Source organism: Myxocyprinus asiaticus, chromosome 25, assembly GCF_019703515.2.
Source record: "Myxocyprinus asiaticus isolate MX2 ecotype Aquarium Trade chromosome 25, UBuf_Myxa_2, whole genome shotgun sequence".
NCBI classification, from domain to species: Eukaryota; Metazoa; Chordata; class Actinopteri; order Cypriniformes; family Catostomidae; genus Myxocyprinus; species Myxocyprinus asiaticus.
The window spans coordinates 45,225,032-45,246,443 of record NC_059368.1 but is presented as its reverse complement, the minus strand read 5'-3'; the positions used below and the strand labels follow the sequence as shown (position 1 = coordinate 45,246,443).

The window sequence follows — 21,412 nt, the reverse complement described above, 5'->3', positions numbered from 1 at the left end:
CCTTGAAGGTGTATGTGGCTGCCATAGCGGCACACCACGACACAGTGGAGGGTAAGTCCCTAAAGAAGCATGACCTGATCATCAGGTTCCTGAGAGGCACCAGGAGGCTGAATCCACCTAGGCTGTGCCTCTTCCCCTCATGGGATCTCTCCGTGGTCCTTCTGGGCCTTCGGAGAGCCCAGTTTGAGCCTCTAGAGTCAGTCGAGCTGAAAGCCCTCTCCTTGAAGACAGTCCTCCTGACCGTGCTCACCTCCATCAAGAGGGTTGGGGACCTGCAGGCGTTCTCTGTCAGCGACACCTGCCTGGAGTTCGGTCCGGAGGATTCTCATGTGGTCCTGAGACCTATGTGCCCAAGGTTCCCACAACCCCTTTTAGGGATCAGGTGGTGAGCCTGCAAGCACTGCCCCAGGAGGAGGCAGACCCAGCCTTATCGTTGCTGTGTCCGGTGCATGCTTTGCGCACTTACTTGGATCGCATGCAGAGCTTTAGACGCTCTGAGCAGCTCTTTGTCTGCTTTGGCGGACAGTGGAAAGGGAACGCTGTCTCCAAACAGAGGCTTGCCCACTGGATCGTGGATGCCATCGTGCTGGCATACCAGTAAAATTACCCGCCACTGCACAAAAAGTATTATTGACAGGTGTTTATTCACATATATATTAATATTTTACACATACAATCACACCAAATGGACACTGAAAATTACAAAATGTTCTAAAAATGCATGTAAAAAATTATAGTATCTGTTTTGTCCTACAATGAGTCTGAAAGTGAAACCTTGTTGTCTTACCTGTCACAGTGGGTACCAGTGTAACCCAGCTGGCATTGATCACAGATAATTTATAATTATATTTATTTATCACACATTATACATATACAGTGAAATTCTTTTCTCACATATCCCAGCTAAGCTGGGGTCAGAGTGCAGGGTCAGCCATGATACAGTGCCCCTGGAGCAGATAGGGTCAAGGGCCTTGCTCAAGGGCCCAACAGTGGCATCTTGGCAGTGCTGGGGCTTGAACCCCTGACCTTCTGATCAATAACCCAGAGCCTTAACTGCTGAGCTACCACTGCCCCTCATCTCACCCCTGGCATCCAGGTGACATGTGGGACTGAAACTGTGGTGTTTTTGAGCCAAAAGGGGGACAAAAAGAAAAAGAAAAGAGAGGCAAGTTAAAAACATATTTTAATTCCTCATAAGTACTTTCTGTGAAACCCTTTTTCCATATATGTATCAGCTGGTGAGCAAGTGCTTTGCAGTAAGTTGGGCATTGGGATGTAGCCTTCAGTTCAAGTATAATGACTGCACGGCTATTTCCAACAACACCGGAGCCTGACAAGGCCAGTTTGAGAATATGGAGGGCAGGAGTTGAGTGACATTCTCTTTAGCCCGCTTCAGGATGAGGAATGTTCAGCTGTTGAATTCTGGGACTTGACGACTCTTTTTGGATTAGCCAGTAGCATGTTGGAGCCATTATTAGCCTAGTACTGAAATCATGTAGCAGTTACAAAGTTAAACAGCATGGAGGAAGATTAAGGAATCTTGGAAAGAGCTTTCCTTATAGATGCTACCTTGCTGAAACAACGGCTAAGACCAGTTGGGACCAGCTTAAATTGAATAATATGGTTATATGTTATGTTAATATGTTACAGTATATATGGTAATGTTAAACATATGTTAATATGTTAAAGCGTTGTTACTTATCCCAGTTTAATATGAAAAGACAATTATAAGTAAACCATTTACAGGTTGATTCCCCCAAAAAGTCTAAACACTCTGGGCCCTATTTTAAGAGCGCTAAGTGCAGTGCTATATTTTAAGTCATACACACAAAGTCAGTGGGGATGGCCATGACGTTTTAGTAATTTCATGCAAGCATGCACTAAGTCTAGGTGCAAGTGGATTTGGGAAATTGCACAGGCAAAGTCCTAATGGGCTGGGTCAAGTGCTATTTAATTATGAGGTTCTTCTCTGGTTATTGCAGCGTCTGCATCCCATTATACACTGATCAGCCACAACATTAAAACCATCTGCCTAATATCGTGTAGGTCCACCTCATTCGGACGGTTCCCCCGGCCTGAGTCGGGCAGTGGGGGTATCTGGGGAGAGGGAGAGCAGTAAGGACATCCACCTGAGATGAAGTGTGACTAATTACCATTTCCATGTTTACAGTGAGAGTCGGGGAAGATAAAAGATGGCCCAGTACACCGAAAGGCAGAGAGAGCCCAGCTGAGAAGCTGTTTGTGTATTTGAATTGAAGCATCACCATTGCGCTTTAAGCAAATGTGTTTATTTTCTGTTAATAAAAAGTGACATTCCTGAGTTGGAATCGCCGTGTCCTGCTTCCTCCTTTTGACCCAAATACAAACTTCTACTACAGTTACATAAATTATTTTGTAATCGAATTAACTGGACTGTTGCCCAGTGGTCCAAAGTGGTTTTTGTTAAATGTGAGCCAAAATCATCACAATTAAAAGAACCAAAGACTTAAACTACTTCAGTCTGTGTGCATTGAATTTATTTAATACACAAGTTTCACAATTTGAGTTGAATTACTGAAATAAATGAACTTTTCCACGGCATTCTAATTTATTGAGATGCACCTGTATATGATTGTGCCTGGTAACATGTGCATGTAAAATGGCTAGAAATAGCATTTTATCTTAGCGTAAAGCTGACAATTTACACAAGGTTTATTTCTATTTCTTCTGCTCCAAACTTACTTCAAACGTTCTTCTCTGTCTGCTCGTATGAATGTAACACATCATAAGAAAGTGTTTCACCGCTGTTCAAATGCACTTTGGATCGCATCATTTATATGTATAAATGTTTTCCATCTGAAAGGACTAAATATTAAATGAAACAAATGACAATAAAATGCAAAGTAATCTCTTCAGTAATCAAAATACTTATTGAATGTAACTGTATTCTAATTACCAATGATTTAAATTGTTACTGTAGTGGAATACAGTTACTTATATTTTGTATTTTAAATACGTAATCCCGTTACATGTATTCCGTTACTCCCCAACACTACAAAAATGATCAAGAATATGATTTTTGCCCTAATAACAAAGGTCTTACTAGAAAAAAATAAATTATGATCTAACATGAATTTTCTTTATAAAAAAAATATGATCGTGTCTGGTAACATGTGCATGTAAAATTGCTAGAAATAGCATTTTAGCTTAGCGTAAATCTGACAATTTACACAAGGTTTATTTCTAGTTCTTCTGCTCCAAACTTACTTCAAATTTACTTCTCTGTCTGCTCAAATGAATGTAACACATCATACATGTATTCCGTTACTCCCCAACTCTCTCTCTCTCTCTCTGTCTATATATATATATATATATATATATATATATATATATATATATATATATATATATACTGTAAATAGAGTGCATTCAGAAAGTATTCAGACCCCTTCATTTTTTTCACATTTTGTTATGTTGCAACCTTATGCTAAAATGCTTTAAATAATACATTTTCTCTCTAGGCAAAAAAAAAAAAAAAAATTACTTAGGAGCCAGTGGCTCCTTAACTGAAACATTAAGGAGCCAAATGGCTGTTTTTAGTCGCCAAATCATTTAATTGCTTGATTTAGATTGTTGTTCAAAAACAAGATAGAAAGCTGAAGAAAAAGAAGACAGCTGATAACCCATTAATCGAAGATTTAATAAACAGAATATATAATTGAGAAGATATGCAAGTTTGGATTCCCCTTTTATCTCATCAATGTTCACACCCCTTTCATAATTTATACAAATATAAGAGATAATTTTTTTTTACTTAGTACTGCCCTTCAGAATCTACATAAGCAAATATTTACATAAAGCAGGGGTTGGCAACCTATGGCACACGTGCCAGCATTGGCACATGGAGGGGTAACCACTGGCACACCAGCAATGGTGAGAGAGGAGTAGACTATTTTATTTATATAAATTCTGCTCCTGCATTCCAATCTACATATTTATGTAATCCTCATGATCACTCAGCATGTTTTCATGAGCTGAATGGGAGGCTAAACAAAAAGTTAAAATGTGATGTGACTGCAGTATACCCAACAGACTCCATTCGCCCTTCACGAATCACGAGCCGGCAGCGCTTCACGTTCGGCACAGCCATTGACCAGGGAAAAAAAATGGCACTCCATGTCAAAAAGGTTGCCGACCCCTGACATAAATCAAAAAATCAAAGTGTTGACTTCTTGAGCATCAATGAATGTTTGCACCTTGTGTAATAGTTATGTACAAGTCCCTCAATTGTCTTAAGTATCAAAAGCTGGATCTCATATTATATATATACACCACAGGTCTGTTAAATGCTTGATTCTGATTGGTTCACAAACGTTCTAAGGTGTGTAATGATTTTTCAATTTCTATTATCCAAAATAACTTTTAGCGTTTCAATCAATGTATTTCGCCCAAATCAGCCTCACATAGCTATAGTGGAAAGCACCGCGCTACCACCCCCCTCCCCCATGTTTCGCTTTCACACACACATACTAATTCAACGTTTTCGAATTAGCAATGAAGGCTTGAGCTGAATCAAAGCTAGATACACTTGAAAAAACCCTCGCGCTCCCTTTATCACACACACACACACACATACACTCTCACACTCATGGACACACATTATACGTGTAACATAAACACTTAAGGCCCAAACATACTCGTGAGAGAAAAACAGAGACGTTATGTCAGCACACTCCTGCATCTCAGTGGAGATGCAAAAAAAGTTGTTAAAGTTTATAACGGGAATATGGCGACACGCATCTTGGCGATTTTGAAGTGTTGGGCCTCATGTATTCAGATAGAAGACAAAGGCAGGCCTAACACAGTCGTAAAACCTAACTCAGACCCCCACATAACAAGTCATAAATCTTACTGATAAAACATAGCTGATTTCTCCGCCAGCCCGCCGAGAATCAGCAGCCGTACCGCCCACCGACAGAGGAAATGGCCTCCCGTCATCACCCGAGCCTCAAGGAACCGGGTCGGAGTTAAAGGACGGATGAACACACATTCTACGTCCTCGTACGATTCAAGTAAAAGGTTTACGTCTGGGCAGAGATAGAATATTATAGTGTGTTATTCTTGTTTATCAAGGTTATTGCTTGTACAGTTTACGGACCACCATGTCCGCTCATTATTAATACTCAGGGTATTAATTATCATGAATTTGATTTGCTGTATTGTAGTCCAACCACATTGGACTGTTGTGCATTTCCGCCATCGCGGGAGAGACCGGCAAACTGAGTTTATCATTAAAGAATCAAAGACCGCAGGACGGTTTACGAGCCATCCACCGCGTCTCTGAGTGATAAACTAACAGCTGCTTTCTCTCCCACGATCGCGAAACCGGCTTTGGGGCCGTCACTTAATTCTCTTTCTCTCTCGTACTAACCACACACACACGCGACCCCTCACAAACATTCTCGCACACATTTTTGGCTAGTAGATAGCTTCGTGATAAAGCTCAGCTTTGTCCCTAAGCTATCGTACAAGTGGATACACGCGGTAACTGGTAGACGCCATTGACTGGTTTCTCTATCCTCCCACCTTCGTGGCCATATTCTCTGGCCAGAAGTCTCGTGTGACATACTCTCCACGAGAGTCACGTCCGCCATTTTGTGCGCGTCCCTCCTTACACACACACTCACACACACACACACACACACACACACACACACACACGCACGTATTTTGATTTCCATATCTAATCATATCACTGTTTAGTTTGTAGTTGTAAGTCGGAAGTTTATTGACTGCTTTGTATTAATTATTAATTGATATTACTGCATAAATAAACTTTGTTATATTACAAAGAGAAGTGTTTTGGTTTGTTTTGCATACACCTGTGTCATGCTGATGGGATGTCAGTGCTCGGATTCAAGCCTTCATTCATTGTTTTTTTTTTTTTCAAAAATCGATATTCTTTGGATGTCGATTTTCCTAAGAAAACAATCTAATATTGAGACTGTTATACTATCTGGTTATTAGTCCCTGATTCCAGGGTGGTGCCTGTCAATATTAATCCTTATTAATATTCTATTGATTTTTGATAATTGATCATTATCTTTGATGATTGTTGAATTTGAATGATCAATAAGCTAGTGTTAATTTCAATTAATGTTTCATCGATGTTAACAAGTAATGATTATCTTTGATAATTGTTGATTTAAAGGATTAGAAAAAGCTAACATTGATTCTCATCAATATTCTATTGATTTTAATAATTAATAATTATCTTTGATAATTATTGCTGATAACCAAATCCGCTCCTAAACATAGCGCACTACATTTACTGGAGCCCCATATGAGGTTTTAATGAGTTAGATTCAATTAATTAATTTAAATATTAATTACCAATTATTTCTGATAGTAACACTGATCTAAACAACCAGTAAAGCCCTACATATTAATTGGTGCCCCGTGTGAGTCATCCTACGTGCCAGGTTCATCACAGTGTGTATGCATAAGAATCCAAAGTAATAACTTGAATCTTTACTTCAAAGTTTGTTTCTGTTTGACAATTGACTTCTCACAACTTGCCAAACATAAGCCAGTGTGGTGTGAAAGTGCTCTTAAGAGTGAATTAGGGGTTGGTAAATTTACAATAGTCTGCTTAAAACCTGCTGTTGTTGTTATTTAACTCCTAACGCTTTCACCTAGATGTTACAGAGATGTGCCAAGTCACTTCACTAACATCCACCAAAGAGAGAACGCAGTGAAATTTGCACATTACATAACAGCAGCCCGTAAGCCACAGGTCGAAGCTTCTCACCTGTGCGTTCATGTTAGCAGTATAGCAACTGTAAAACAACAAGGTAACAGAGCCACTGTGTCGCAAGTATTTTTACTGCCCCAGTAAAATGAGTCACCAATCGCCCCGCGTGACTGGAACTGAAGCTCCACAGAGGTCAGTCGACCCCGCACTGCAAGATGTTGTCGCTGCTGTCCTCCGTCTCTCCGTAGAGGAGAGAGATAACCTTAACGGCTACAATATTAGTTGTTGTGATGAAGCATTGCAGGAACTAGTTGATTATGTCAACAACCCGGTCGGGAAGCCAAAGAGTACAATCCCGGACCTAGTGGGCCAAATGTTCCTTCTTCATCACCACGAAACCCAACTGCAAACCGCAGAGCAACAGGCCCAGCTCGCCCAGCTGCAGAGCAGCTACAAAGCGGTGCAGAGGGAAAAGAATGACGTTAGGTGCACCCAAGCTGAGAAAGCCCAGGCACAGGAAAATAATGCCTCAGGTAAGTGTCAGATCAGGTAAGTACAGCTGAAATGCACAGCACAACATCTGACATAGCAGAGGGCCCCCTCTTTAGCGCTACACATAAAAATGTGCCCCTGAGAAACCCAGGGACACACGCTAGGAGCCGAGCTGCCCCTAGTGATACAGTCTCCAACTTCGTCCTCCAAGACACCTTTCAAGCTCCTCCAGTGGCCTGCTGGTTGGATGCAGGTGCCCCTCCTTATAGTTGCCCCCCCAGTCAGTTTTCAGTCACGCTACCTTGCGTTTCAAACTGACTGATTCCACACCAAGGAGGGGGGACAATTATTTTCAAGCCCAGAGTGGTGTAAGCTGCTCAAAGATCCCATTAGCCAGGGAGCTGTTCGCAACCCGGGGTCCACCCCCACGCGTCGAATGGACTCCTTCCCCACCACGAAGGGGAGGAAGTTGTCCTCATCGCTATAGTGATCCGAGTGACTATGGTGTTTCGGATGACTCGGACGACCCGTGGTCATACCGCCACCAACGCTTGCGCATCCGACAACTCGAGTCCCTCGCAAGGGACATGGAGCACTTTGACCCAAATAATTGAGATTCAAACATTGACAATTATCTTAGGGAAATTGTGCACTGTCTGATTGACTTGCCTTACGCTTTGTCGTGTGAAAAACTCAAGCTCATATGGAAGACCACGGTAAGGAGTGTCCATGCATTCATGGAAATGCTACCGACTGGTACTCGAAGCCGCTACTCAGCTCTGTGTAAAGCCCTATGCGAGGAGTATTCGCTGTATATCGATGAAGCCTCCGCTACCATAGCTGCTTTCGCCATCACCCAGAAGAGGCACGAGCCTCCGTGTGAGTATTACAGATGCCTGAGAACCACATACTTCCAAGGAAGTAACGCACCAGGTTTGGAGGAGGAACGAGATTTCAAGTCTCTTTTCCTTCACAACCTTCATGAGTGCGTGCGATATGACGTCACGATGCACTGCAGAATGGGCAACCCCACCATGCAGGAAATCAGAACATACACGCAACTGGCATGGGAGACACGCGTGTGCCCTGCCCGAGGGCATGAAGGCGACGCCAGAGTCCTGGGGATCCAAGCCTCAGAATGTGCAGACCTAGCACTTGAAGGCAACGAAATACCTCGCATTAAGGTGAATGCTAGAACAGGACCCCAGAGGTGCCGATCACCCCACCAGCAGGGTAGGCAACAGAACCAGGGGGGTGGTGACCAGACACACCCCCAGGGTCACGGCAGGCAAAAACGACAAAACGTTCGCCGGTCGAAAGGAAAGGTGCAGTTCGAACGAAAACCCAAACAAGAAGGTGGGTGGGTAGAAAAGGTTTCAAACCCCCTCAGAGAACAAGATTTGAGAAAGGAAATGGAGGATATAAGGAGATGCTTGACTGAATTAGTAACGAAGCTTGACATGCTCCGTTGTTCACCAGGTCCGCCGAACTCCTTAAAGGAATACGGCGCTAAAACCTCGTCAGTATGACTAGACGATGTACCTCCTCCCGTTAACACCAAAGTTTACTTTGTAGGTCGGGAAAAGGGGAACAGGGTCCAAGTTGCTCCCCAAAACAACCACTCCTAACATGCCACACCCTCCTTTTCTGACCTTCTTGAGCGATCTGTTCCGTAAGGGCAACGCCTGACATGTGGGTGCATCCCCTCCCACGCACTACTTGACACCGGTTCCGAAATAAGTCTAATGGGTTCCAACACCTTCGCAGAGGTGGCTAGAGCAAAACTCTCCCTTGGCAAACCATTATTGACAGAGACCTGCAACGTAAACATCACAAGCTACAAGCAAGATAGGTCGTCTATCACAAAACGGGCCTGGATTGACACCTTTCAAGGGATGATGCTAGTACACCCTGTTTACATATGTCCCATTAATACGGAACCACTGTTAGTTGGCCAGGACCTACTGAACCGATTGGCTTCGCTCATTGACTGCCATCGTGGACACGTGGGCTCAGGTTGACATACTGAGACCACTTGGTCCAGAAAACAGTTCACCAGCTTCAGATGGACAAGTCACCATCATTCAAAAATCCAATAAGAACAATTACAGGGCCTGAATAAAACCCTTCAGGGTACTATAGTCACTGTAAATTTGCACTCCATTCTTATCAATAACACTTTGCACGCTTTAGGGACTTTGTCAGAGAAGACAACTTATGTGTGTATCGTTAGAGATCTAATGAAGGACCTCAGGGAAATTAGCTCCTCAGTCAACAGTCTGAGTGGTGGAAGGATTCCAGCTTACCTGGTCTCCCTAGACCTTGTTGAACAAATCCTTAGATCCGCTAATATCTCCATTGTGCAACCTTCACAGATACACCTGGCATATAGTTTTGGCATTGAAATTCCAATCCATGTAAATCCTCAGAACCTCAAAATAGGATTTATCCTCAATCTACCATCATAGAAAAGCAGAATATATACAGACTAAAGTCCATATTTAATGTTGGTTTTCAGAGAGGTAATGCACACATTCACCTCAAAACAGCATCAACGCTCGCCTACCATGATGAGGACCCCTCGCTCTAACTTATCCCTAACATAAATGTATACCAAGATAAAGAACATTTATTGGGTTTGTCCAAAGGCAACCCCTTTGTTAGAGAGGTGACTAACTACCTCTGCGGCCTAAGAGCCAAATTCCCTGAACAAGTGTCAAGGTAGCATGTCCATCAAAGATGAAGGAACAATGACAAGGGTAGAGCGAGCAGGCATTCGCTGGCTCGTTAACACACCAGCCACCGAAGTCCCATTGTCATACAACCGCCATGATACAGCCATTAAACTAACACTACCAAACCAAACGGTGTTCTTAACGGTTCCCCAAGGAGCCACCGTGCACATTGACGATATTGTCCTCCATAATCTCAACGTCAACAAACATGACGCAGAAATTGAGATCATGGACACATTTAGAGGTCACAGCCTCACTGTTGATGACACCCTTCAACAGCAGCTTCAGGCTGAAGGGATGAAATTAGTGAAGTTCAGTCTCAAACCGACTGGCTTGACCACTATATTTCCTAGTCACATAAGCAGATCGTCATCTTACCAAGAACACACTATCAGTTTGGTTGCCCTCTGGCTCCTCCTTAGTGGTTGGATCATCACAATTATTGCACACACCATGTACAGGTACATTTAACACCTACAGGCCAGACTGGACTCCCTCCTCATACAGCCGCATTTTACACACCAGTCTGAGCCCATCCCACAGGTTAACCCTAATAATTTCCAAGGATAAGCCTTTTAACCTTTAACCCTCCTTTCCTCTAACATTTTGTTCCTAGTAACCAATGTCAGGTTCTACTTTGATTTTGTGTTATGACCAAAGAACAACAAAGGATTGTGTTACGGTTAATGCTGTGCCTTCCAATAACTTGAAATATTTATGTGTGATGAATGTAGTTTTAGATTTAGCTAGAAGTTCTATGCCCAGATGTGCCTCAATCTCTGTCCAGACGATAAAGCCTCTGTGAACTCTAATGAAATGTATGGACTGTGCAACCGTTTTTTTTCCTATCAGGAATACATGGATGGTGTAACCCACAGGTTGCTGTGAACCTACAAGAACTGTTTGGCCCTTCAGTTGCTCTAAACATGCTGGACAACAACCAACTCTTCAGACCAAAGGGGGGAATGTTGGGCCTCATGTATTCAGATAGAAGACAAAGGCAGGCCTAACACAGTCATAAAACCTAACTCAGGCCCCCACATAACAAGTCATAAATCTTACTGATAAAAACCGCGCCAAAATCAAACAAAGGGAGTCCAAAACAGACTACCAATCCCATGAAGCCTTGCTCACTAAAGGATCGAACTCTCAACTCCTATTGGATGTGGCACACGACAGAACGCACCTCAACCATGACATCCATCAGGAGTAGAAATACCTCTGAAATGCTTCCGGGATTTGTTTCCAGCAACTTTGCTCGCCGTGTGTAGACGCAGCTCATCGCTGCTCTCAGGTGCAGCCTCGTGGCACAAGGAAGTAACGTCCGACTTGAAACTGTGGCCATACAATCTCCATCTCACTGGACGAGTTGAGATTACTCTGTGTTCCACCGAACACTCTAACGGATCCGAAGGAGACTGCCGAGCAATCCGCATCTTCATCCGTTTGCCTGCAGAAGTGAAGAGATAAAAGATTTCTCTTCCATCTTCAATCAAGTCGACGTCGCTGATTTCTCCACCAGCCCGCCGAGAATCAGCAGCCGTACCGCCCGCCGGCAGAGTGAGGAAACGGCCTCCTATCATCACCTGAGCCTCAAGGAACCGGGTCGGAGTTAAAGGATGGATGAACACACATTCTACGTCCTCATACGATTCAAGTAAGAGGTTTACGTCTGGGCAGAGATAGAATATTATAGTGTGTTATTCTTGTTTATCAAGGTTATTGCTTGTACAGTTTACGGACCGCCATGTCTGCTCATTATTAATATGCAGGGTATTAATTATCACGAATTTGATTTGTTGTATTGTAGTCCAACCACATTGGACTGTTGTGCATTTCCGATATCGCGGGTGAGACCGGCAAACTGAGTTTATCCATTAAAGAATCAAAGACCGCAGGACGGTTTACGAGCCATCCACCGCGTCTCTGAGTGATAAACTAACAGCTGCTTCTCTCCCATGATCGCGAAACTGGCTTTGGGGCCATCACTTAATTCTCTCTCTCTCGTACTAACCACACACACACACACACACGTGACCCCTCACAAACATTCTCGCACACAGTTTTGGCTAGTAGATAGCTTCGTGATTAAGCTCAGCTTTGTCCTTAAGCTATCGTACAAGCGGATACATGCGGTAACTGGTAGAAGCCATTGACTGGTTTCTCTCCGCCCACCTTCGCGGCCATATTCTCTGGCCGGAAGTCTCGCATGACATACTCTCCACGAGAGTCACGTCCGCCATTTTGTGCGCGTCCCTCCTTACACACACACACACACTCGCTCTCACACACACACACACACACACACACACACACCCTCATGTGTTATAGGATTATTTTGATTTCCATATCTAATCATATCACTGTTTAGTTTGTAGTTGTAAGTCGGAAGTTTATTGACTGCATTGTATTAATTATTAATTGATATTACTGCATAAATAAACTTTGTTATATTACAAAGAGAAGTGTTTTGGTTTGTTTTGCATACACCTGTGTCATGCTGATGGGATGTCAGTGCTCGGATTCAAGCCTTCATTGTTTTCTTAGGAAAATTGACATCCAAAGAATATTGATTTTCGAAAAAAAAAAAATTCTAATATTGAGACTGTTTTACTATCTGGTTATTAGTCTCTGATTCCAGGGTGGTGCCCCTTCAATATTAATCCTTATTAATATTCTATTGATTTTTGATAATTGATCATTATCTTTGATGATTGTTGAATTTGAATGATCAGTAAGCTAGTGTTAATTTCAATTAATGTTTCATCAATGTTAACAATTAAAGATATCTTTGATAATTGTTGATTTAAAGGATTAGAAAAAGCTAACACTGATTCTCATCAATGTTCTATTGATTTTAATAATTAATAATTATCTTTGATAATTATTAATTATTACTGATAACAAAACCCACTCCTAAACGTAGCGCACTACATTTACTGGAGCCCCATATGAGGTTTTAATGAGTTAGATTCAATTAATTCATTTAAATATTAATTAATAACTAAAGAAATAATTACCAATTATTTCTGATAGTAACACTGATCTAAACAACCAGTAAAGCCCTACAGAAGCAATGTTACTTCTGACGAGAGCTGCAACAAAAAAGGTAATCCCAGAAGCGATCTCTCTCATTTTCTGATATTTTCTCTTTTCATCCCTCAAATACAAACTCACACACACATGCACAAATGCACTAACTTGTTACTCCATCCATCCATTACTTTTTATATCCATCATCCATACATCCATCCATCATCCATTCTTCACTTTCTTTTCCATCCATCCATCCATCCATCCCTTTCTTTTCCATCCATCCATCCATCCACCCCTTTCTTTTCACTGCAAGCCTCGCAATCCTCTGTTGCTAGTTCTAACGTGACATTTTTGAATAAGCAACGAAGGGGGGATGCTGAATTTGTGGTGAAAGAAAGTAGTTCCAATCATAAGAGCGTTTTAGGGATAAAACCCAGAAAATGTGGGCAGTGGTTGCTCAACGGTTAAGGCTTTGAGTTACTGATCAGAAGGTTGGGGGTTCAAGCCCCAGCACCACCAAGATGCCACTGTTGGGCCCTTGAGCAAGGCCCTTGACCCTATCTGCTCCAGGGGCACTGTATCATGGCTGACCCTGCACTCTGACCCCAGCTTAGCTGGGATATGTGAAAAAAAGAATTTCACTGTATATGTGTGATAAATAAAATTGTAATTATTATTATTAAAATGTCTTAAGATAAAACCCTGAATGATGTCTTAAGGTGTGGTAACCGTGGTATAAGCAGAATAATTGACTCTGGCCCGTTGTATTGTTGAAAAATAATGCACACCTGAGGTGCAACGGTCACTCCGCGCAGAGTGTGCATTATTTTTCAACAATTCAATGGTCCGTCGTCAATTATTCCTTATATATATATATATATATATATATATATATATATATATATATATATATATATATATATTGTAAAGGACAGTCAATAAGGAGGACACGGGAGGCAGGTTGCTCCACTCACAGGTAAGGCTTTTAATGACCACACTAATCTCTTCAGCTTCACAATAATAATTTCTTCAGCTTCACAATTATAAATTTTTAGCTTCACAATAATAATCTCTTCAGCTTCACAATAATAATCAGCTTCACAATAATAACTTTCTGGACCCAGGCTTTCTCCCCGGTCTGCTGGCGGTGTGGCTCTTTTATGCCGCTCTCCCCGTGTTCACTGTAATTAGAGACAGGTGTTAGACATAATTTAGCTCAGGTGCAAGCGCCCTTACCGTTTTCTCTCTCTCCGGACGGATGCTTGACCACACCCCCGCTGCCACATATATTATATATATATATATATATATATATATACACACATATATAAGTGGTGCGGGACTTTTAATTATAAAGAAGCCCAAAATACACATAGGACTCCTATTTTGAAATGTCTGCGCTCCCAGTTGTGAACACACTGACGAATGATTTGCTGAGAAAGTGACTCTGATTCAAACTGCTAACCTGAGCTCCTGAGTTCACACCCTCAGTTCTTTTCAGGTGATTCATGAAAAAGACCCGGTTTAAAAGAGTCATTTGGTCACGACTCTCTCGCGCTGGATTTGTTGTTGCGTGCGGTGCAGCAAGCTCGTCATCACAACAGAATGGGTGAAAAGCGGCGCGAGACACACTGGTGCATGCTCTATAGATGTAATCAATAACTCACAAGATGATATCTGACGTAACTGCATATGAACACAGACAATCCGATTGTCACCAATGGTGACAAGTTTTTAAATTGTTGTCGCAATCAATTATTTTTGGTCACATTTGCAACCATTTTAGTCGCTGTCTTGAGCCCTGCATCAATCTACACTCCATACCCCATAATGACAAAGCAAAAACCAGATTTTTGATAAATTTATTAGAAAGAAAAAACTGAAATATCACATTGACATAAGTATTCAGACACTTTGCTATGACATTTTTAGTTCAGATGCATCCCATTTCTCTGGATCATCTTTGAGAAGTTTTTATACTTTGACTGGAGTCCACCTGTGGAAAATTCAATTGATTGGACATGATTTGGAAAGGCACAAACCTCTCGCAGCTGAAAATGCATATCAAAGACCAAGCCATGAGGTCAAAGGAACTGCCTGCAGAGCTCAGAGACAGGATTGTGTCGAGGCAAAGATCTGGGGAAGGCTACCAAAATTTTTTGGCTGCATTGAAGGTTCTCAAGAGCACAGTGGCCTCCATAATTCTTTATTATTATTATTATTATTATTATTATTATTTTTATCCCCTTTTCTCCCCAATTTGGAATACCCAATTCCCACTACTTAGTAGGTCCTCGTGGTGACGCGGTTACTCACCTCAATCCGGGTGGTGGAGGACAAGTCTCAGTTGCCTCCACTTCTGAGATAGTCAATCCATGCATCTTATCATGTGGCTCGTTGTGCATGACATCACGGAGATTCCCAGCATAAGGAGGCTCATGCTACTCTCCGCAAACCACGCACAACTTACCACGCACCCCATTAAGATGGAGAACCACTAATCAAGACCACGAGGAGGTTACCCCATGTGACTCAACCCTCCCTAGCAACCGGGCCAATTTGGTTGCTTAGGAGACCTGGCTGGAGTCACTCAGCACACCCTGGATTCAAACTCACGACTCCAGAGGTGGTAGTCAGCATCAGTACTCGCTGGCCTACTCAGGCCCCCATGCCTCCATAATTTTTAAATGGAAGAAGTTTGAAACAACCAGAACTCTTCTTATAGCTGGCCACCCAGCCAAATGGAGCAATTAGGGGAGAAAGACCTTGGTAAAAGAGGTGACAAAGAACCTGATGGTCACTTTGGTTGAGCTCCAGAGATTATGTGTGGAGATGGGAGAAACTTGCAGAAGGACAACCATCACTGCAACACTCCACCAATCTGGGCTTTATGGCAGAGTGGCCAGATGGAAGCCTCTACTCAGTGAAAGACACATATAAAAGCACCTAAAGGACCCTCAGACTGTGAGAAACAAGATTCTCTGGTCTGATGAAACAAAGATTGAACTGTTTGGCCTCATTTCCAAGTGTTATGTCTGGAGGAAAACAGGCACTGCTCATCACCTGCGTAATACCATCCCAACAGTGAAGCATGGTGGTGGAAGCATCATGCTGTGGGGGTGTTTTTCAGTGCCAGGGACTGGGGGACTGGTTTGGGTTGAAGGAAAGCTGAACACAGCAAAATACAGAGATATCCTTAATGAAAACCTGGTCCAGAGTGCTCAGGATCTCAGACTGGGCTGAAGGTTCACCTTCCAACAGGTCAATTTCCCTAAGCACACAGCCAAGACAATGCAACAGTGGCTTAGTGACAACTCTGTGAATGTCCTTGAGTGGCCCAGCCAGAACCTGGACTTGAACCCAATCGAACATCTATGAAGAGACCTGAAAATGGCTGTCCACCGACGGTCCCCATCCAACCTGACAGAGCTTGAGAGGATTTGCAGAGAAGAATGGCTGAAAACCCCCAAATCCAGGTGTGTAAAGATTGTCGCATATCACCCAAAAAGACTGTAATCACTGCCAAAGGTGCATCAACTAAGTACTGAGTTAAGGGTCTGAATACTTATATCAATGTGATATTTCAGTTTTTTTCTTTTTAATAAATTTGCAAAGTTATCAAAATCAGTTTTTTTCTTTGTCATTATGGGGTATGGAGTGTAGGTTGATGTGAAAAAAAGAATAATTTAAAGCATTTAGGCATTAGGGTGCAACATAACTGTAACAGACTCCAAAGAACTGGGGTTTAGATCCATTTGTGGTTTATTAGAAAAAGTGCAAATCAAAAACAGACAGGCAGGGTAAATATCCAGCAATAGAACAGTGTAGACAGATGAGAGACGTGGTCATAAACAGGCAAGGTTCAGGGCAGGCAGCAAACAATCAAAGTATAAATCCAGGTGAACAAGACGTAATCAAAAGGCAGGCAGCAGAGAATCAAACGGTGGGGAAACAGGCAGGAGTCTAACACAGGCAAGCAATATCAACAGTACAAACACTCAGAAATGTTAGCAATGGCAAAACATGACATCACATAGACTCTAGTTAAAGCAGCACTTAAATAGTCTTTGAAATTAGGAACAGGTGTGAGTGTAATCAGTCCAGGTAGGCATGCTGGGAATAGTAGTTCACAAGCTCTAGAATTCAGGCGAGGGAGACCTCTGGTGGTGAGCAGGAGTTCGTGATAATAACAAAATGTGAAAAAAATGAAAGGGTCTGAATACTTTCTGAATGCACTGTATGTATATATATATATATATATATATATATACACACACACACACTGTATATAATTACATTAAGGAATCAGCATATCGTTGACAATCGAGTTTTTACTTTCAAAGTATTTCCCCAACACTAGTCACTGGTTAGAGGAACTATTATGTATGTTAAACTTCATGGAAGTACATGACACCATTTAGTTTTAGAGTAAGATGTCATAGATGAACTATAATCAGCGTTGGCATACTTGTTTGATGGGGTCAGTAGAGGACAGGCACACAGCTGGCAGTCATTGGCTGTTCCCTTGGTGGCATCTCCGTAGTAACCAGGAGCACCCCGGTCACAGTTTGGTCCACCAGTGTGGTGCCTACAGTCCTACAATACACATAAAAACACATTTACCCCAGGACAGACAGAAGAAAACTATATACAGTGTATTAAACCGTATTTGCACTACATAATACCTGAAGACACACTACCCACACTTAAAACAACAGTTCACCCAAATAGAATATTCTGGCATTGATTACTTACACAACTTTATGTGATTTCAAACCTGTATGACTTTCTTTCCTTCGTGGAACATAAAAGGAAAAGCTTAGCAGAATGTCCGAGCTGCTCTACCACACAATGAAAGTGGATGGGGACCAGGGGTTGCCAAGCTCCAAAGAGGCACCATAAAAGAGGTCCATACAACTTACACACTATATTCCAAGTCTTCTAAAGCCATACACAAGGTTTGTGTGAGGAACAGACTAAAGTCATTATTCACTGAATATATTGCTTGACAGTCGTGGTCACCATTCACTTTCATTGTATGGAAACAAGCAGCTTGTACACTTTGCTAAACTTCTTTTGTGTTCAACAGAAAAAATAAAGTCATAAAGGTTAGGAACAACATGAGGGTGAGTAAATTATAACAGAACAAAAATTTACTAATGCAGTCTTAACTAGAACTTGTATTACAGACACAGTTAATCATTCAAAACTGTGTATTCACAACTGTGTGCTCAGAACTGGCGTATAATAAGTGGTTGGCAGAGTAAGCAATACTGTTGTCTGAACAAGTTAATGGCTGTTTGTTTGCATTTGATTGATGATTTGAGGGTTTGTTAATGAGTTTTTTATGTACCTTATGGCATAATTCAATACACAGGGGTCAGATGGACCCAAACCTCATTTGTGTTTGCATGCATGCAAATAAACAACCCATTTAGACCTGTGACATTTACTCTGGATTTACAATGACAGAGTAAATGAAGAGTAAAAAGAAAGAGGTTGGATGGATGGATGGATGGATGGAAAAGAAACTGATGAATGGATGATGGATGGATGTATGGATGATGGATATAAAAAGTGATGGATGGATGGATGGATGGATGGATGGATGAAAAAGAAAGTGATGAATGGATGATGGATGGATGGATGGATGGATGGAAAAGAGAGGGATGGATGGATGATGGATGGATGTATGGATGATGGATATAAAAAGTGATGGATGGATGGATGGATGGGTAGATGGATGATGGATGGAAAAGAAAGTGATGAATGGATGATGGATTTATGTATGGATGATGGATATAAAAAGTGATGGATGGATGGATGATGGATTTACAATGACAGAGTAAATGAAAAGTAAAGAGAAAGAAAGAGGAAGAGGTTGGATGGATGGATGGAAAAGAAAGTGATGAATGGATGATGGATGGATGTATGGATGATGGATATAAAAAGTGATGGATGGATGGATGGATGGAAAAGAAAGTGATGAATGGATGATGGATGGATGGATGGATGGATGATGGATATAAAAACTGATGGATGGATGGATGGATAAGAAAATGATGGATGGATGGATGATGGATATATAAAGTGATGGATGGATGGATAGAAAAGAAAGTGATGGATGGATGGATGGAAAAGAGAGTGATGGAAGGATGGAAAAGAAAGTGATGGATGGATGGAAAAGAAATTGATGGATGGATAGATGGATGGATGGTTGATGGATAGTAAAAAACTGATGGATGGAGGGATGGATGGATTGCAAAAGAAAGTGATAGATGGATGGATGATAGATGGATGGAAAAGAAAGTGATGATGGATAGAAAAGAAAGTGATGGATGGATGGATGGATGGATGGATGGATGGATGGATGGATGGATGGATAGAAAAGTGATGATGGATGGATGGATGGATGGATGGATGGAAAGAAAGTGATGGATGGATGGATAGATGGATGGATGGATGAATGGATGGAAAAGAAACTGATGGATGGATGGCTAGAAAAGAAAGTGATGGATGGATGGATGGATGGATGGATAAGAAAGTGATGGATGGATGTATGGATGGATGGATGATGGATAGAAAAAAACTGATGGATGGAGGGATGGATGGATAGAAAAGAAAGTGATGGATGGATGGATGGAAAAGAAAGTGATAGATGGATGGAAAAGAAAGTGATGGATGGATGATGATAGAAAAAACTGATGGATGGAGGGATGATGGATAGAAAAGAAAGTGATGGATGGATGGATAGAAAAGAAAGTGATGGATGGATGGATGGACGTTATTTTTTATATAATTAATCACACTGAATTAACATGTTAAATTGACAGCCTTAGTTATTTTGTTAATTCCGTTCTAAGTGATAGTGGGCAAACAGCAACAAACAACAAAAGCACCAGTGAGGATATCAAGGATATCAATTCTTTACAATCAATATGAAAAAAGAAAGAGAAATTACAACAAAATAATTTCTTTCTACTCAACAATACACACACAGACACTTTGTTCATATTACCAGGCAGTGTCCAGTGATGTCATCACAGCGTTCTGCATGTCCGTGGCATCGGCAGAGATCACACACGCCATGATACACGGTTCCGTTTACCCGGCGGTACCCCACTGCACACATCTGCAAAACACACACACTTCATCAAACTCACAACACCCTCAACTGTTTTAAGAGCAGGAAATTATTAGCTCATCAAAGAAAAAACATTTTAATCACAAGGAAATTATTAGTGAAGTTTTTTTTTGTTTTTTTTGGAAGTTAAAGTGTATTTGGAAGGAGAAGGAAATATGAGGAGCTACTTTTGGTTTAATACGCATCATGGGTTTCAAGTCTAAGCTGTCGGTGGTGGCAGTAATTCATCTGTGCTCTGCTAATTAATGGATCATTGTTGAGCACAAAGTGCTTTGATTTACTAAATGAAGGAGCAGATTTATTTCTGTCAATTGAAGCGCGAGGGAAGTTTATATAACTCACTGATAAAGACCTATTCCGGTGGAGCATGTCAGTGTATGTATGTGTGTGTGTGTGTGTGTGTGTGTGTGTGCTTCTTAAAGGGGTCGCACACTGCACACGGTCGACATACAGTGTCCTAAAATTTGAAACCATTGTTTTCTATGAATGCGCACACAGCTGATGCTGTTTGCCATCTATTGAAGGCACCTAGCTATAAAATTCTTCCATGCCAAAAAGCTGCACCCACATTTCCATTACATTTGACCAAACATAAATATAATATAATATAATATAATATAATATAATATAATATAATAGGCTTGTCAAATTACATTACATTCCAGAATCAGAGGAACAATTCACCAAATCTTGAATGAGTAGTATATTTAACTACTCTGAACTAGCCCACACACAGGCACTGTAAGGTCACCGTCTTCCTAGAGTGTTCCATAAAAATAAAAGCCCCAGGTTTTTAAAGTTAAGAAATTAGAACCGAAATACATTACTATAGTATAATAAAATTCTAATATTTATTATTATTAATAATATTGTTAATAATAATAAAGATCATAATTATTTTTATTGCATAGAGTATGGGTCTGTGGAGCCTGTTTTATCATGCCTGTTTAAGAAAAAAAAATTATGGATACAGTTGATTCCAATTAAGTCTTACTTTTGCATTATGCTAAGCTAATGACTTGATCCTTTAAGCACAAAAACAAACAACACACACAGATACTGGGTGAAATACACAATTTGAATAAGATTCTTTGCATAACAAGATAGAGTCTGCATTCCTGCGGAAATTCCACAAGACCCGATTCGATTTCTTGTGGCATGGGATTACATTCCCGAGCTGAAGGCGGGAGCAGACGGTACTTCCATGAGATGTGGACGAGAGAAGGTGATCAGAGAATAGCCTGAAAAATCTGATGTGGATATCCTTTTTTA

The 21,412-nt window shown here is 41.4% G+C and overlaps 1 pseudogene; it reads right to left on the bottom strand.

The window, feature by feature from the left end:
- The window catches only part of LOC127416017 (laminin subunit alpha-2-like), a 336,769-nt pseudogene that overhangs the window by 166,566 nt on the left and 148,791 nt on the right, over positions 1-21,412 (bottom strand).